Source organism: Phalaenopsis equestris, unplaced genomic scaffold (genome assembly GCF_001263595.1).
Source record: "Phalaenopsis equestris unplaced genomic scaffold, ASM126359v1 Scaffold001314, whole genome shotgun sequence".
Lineage (NCBI taxonomy): Eukaryota > Viridiplantae > Streptophyta > Magnoliopsida > Asparagales > Orchidaceae > Phalaenopsis > Phalaenopsis equestris.
In genome coordinates, this window is record NW_018165753.1 from 352103 (window position 1) to 355121 (window position 3019).

Sequence of the window (3019 nt, forward strand, 5' to 3'; positions counted from 1 at the left end):
AATTAACTATGTGCGTCAATGATCAGACAATTACATTTAATATCTTCAAATTAATGAAGTACCCTGCAAAAGGTAAAGATGATAAATGCTATAGAATGGATGTGATAAGATATTTATGTGAATGTCATTTCAAAACAACTTATGAAGATAAATCTGAGATGAAAGAGTTGGAAAACGAGCAAGAAGAGGAATTAGATCAACATGAAGATTTATATAATTAAGATTCAAGTTATGTTCGAGAAAGTTTTGAAGTTTTGGACACAATAGAAAAAGATACATATTTTTGTCCATCGATTGAAAAACCCCTTAAACTTGAGTTGAAGTTGCTTCCTGAACATTTGAAGTATGTTTTTTAGGTGATTCCTCTACATTACCTGTTATAATTTCCTTGAAATTAACTACTGAAGAAGAATACAGTTTGATGAAACTTTTAAAGAATTATAAGAAAGCCTTTGGATGAAGATTTGCTAATATAAAAGGAATCAGTCCTTCAATTTGTATGCATAGAATTCATATGGAAGAGAACTGCAAACCCAGGGCTGATCCTCAAAGGAGACTGAATCTTGTTATGAAAGAAGTTGTTAAGAAAGAAATTTTAAAGCGGTTAGATGTTGGAATTATTTACCCTATTTCAGAGAGTGCATGGGTTAGTCCAATTCACTACGTTCCTAAGAAAGGAGGAGTGACTGTGACTTTGAATGAATATAATGAGTTAATACTAACAAGCAAGTTACATGATGGCAAATATGCATTAATTATAGAAAATTAAATCTCACCACAAGGAAAGAACATTTCCCACTACCCTTTCTAGATCAGAGAGTGCATAAATACTTTTGTTTTCTGGATGGATGTTATCACCAAATGCAAATAACTCCTGAGAATCAAGATAAAACAACTTTTACCAGTCCTTATGGTACATTTACTTTTAGAAGAATGTTCTTTGGTTTATGTAATGCACCTGACATTTCAAAGATGTATGATGACTATTTTTTATGATTTAATTGAAAAAGGAATAAAGGTTTTTTTGGATGATTTTCCAGTGTTTGGAAATTTATTTGACTAATGTCTAGAACAACTATCAAAAGTTCTTAAGTGCTGTGAAGAAACAAATTTTATCCTTAATTGGGAAAAATGTCAATTTATGGTAGCAGAAGAAATAATTTCGAGACATCAAATTTCAAAAAATGGTATGGAAGTAGACCCTGCAAAAATTCAAGTGATCATTAATTTACCTTACCCAACAAGTGTAAAAGAGATTAGGAGTTTTTTAGGACATGTTGGATTCTACAGATGATATATTAAATACTTTTCAAAAATTGCTAAGCCTCTGTGCCATTTACTTGAAAAAGATGTAATTTTTAATTTTGATGATGAGTGCCTAAAAGCTTTTGAATTATTAAAAAAAAATTAGTCACTGCATCAGTTATTATTGCACCAGATTGGGAAAAATCTTTTGAATTAATGTGTGATGCTAGTGATTATGTTATTAGAGTTGTTTTAGAACAAAAGCATGATAAGATTTTCAAAGTTATCTACTATGCTAGTGGAACTCTTAATGAAGCTCAAATTAATTATACAACAATTGAGAAAGAGTTATTAGCTGTAGCATATGCTTTTGATAAATTTGGATCATACTTGATTGAAACTAAATGTATTGTGCATACAGACAATTTTGCTATTAAATATTTAATGAAAAAGAAGGATGCAAAATCTAGATTTCTACGATTGATTCTTCTTTTGCAAGAATTTGACTTTGAAATAGTAGATATGAAAGGAGCTGAGAATCAAATTATTGATCATTGTCCAGGCTTGAATTAGAAAAATCACTCTATTTTGAAAAAGAGATTAATGAAAATTTTTTAGATGAAAAATTATTCAATATTAATGAGTGGTGTGTTCCATGGTATACAAATATTGTGAACTTCATTGTTAGTGATATTATACCCTATGGAATGACATACCAACAGAAGATAAAATTTTTATCTGCGCTAAGACTTATTTCTAAGACTTATTTTTGGGATGACCCATTTTTATATAAACGATGAAAGGATCTTATTATTCGAAGATCTGTGCCTTTAGAAGAAACTTATGAAATTATACAAAAATGTCATAATTCTGATGTTTGGGGACATTTTGGTGTTGATAAAATAACATACATAATTTGTGATGTTTGGGGACATTTTGGTATTCATAACTCAAAGTGATGTTAATGCTTATATCAAAACTTGTGATCGATGTCAACGAGTAGACAATCTTTCAAGGAGGAATGAGATGCTCCTCAATTATGTGTTAGAAGTTGAGATATTTGATGCTTGGGGATTAGATTTTGTGGGACCATTTATACCATCTTTCGGAGATTTATATATATTGTTAGCAGTAGATTATGTATCCAAATGGATAGAAGTTGTTGCTTTACCTCGATGTGATGCTCAAAGTGTTACAAAGTTTGTAAGAACGAATATATTTTGTAGATTTAGGATGCCGAGAGTGATCATAACTGACGGGGGAATTCATTTCAGAAATGCAATAATGAAGAAATTAGTAAAGAAATATCATACTAACCATTGAATTGCTACTACTTATCATCCTCAGACAGGTGATTTGACTGAATTATCTAATCGTGAAATTAAAAGAATATAGAAATTTCTGTAAATCTAACTAAAATGGATTGGTCAGCTAAACTTGACTATGTTTTGTGGGCTTACAGGACTGCATACAGAACTCCTATAGGAATGTCCCTATATAGGCTAATATTTGGGAATGCAGGTCACTTACCAGTTGAACTTGAGCATAAAGCATATGTCGGCACTATTTTTGGTGTGGGGTTTGCCCGTAAGAAGCTGTCGATCATCGGAATTGAAATCCCGTTGCCGCTTCGGAAGGACGTTTTTAAAAATTTTAGTTTTGAAAAAGATGAAGTCAAACTGACCCCATAATTTTCATAATTTAAATGAAAGAGCGCTTTACCTCAAATCCTGTATCTATCCCGAAAGATGAACACAAGAATTGAGGGTGAGGC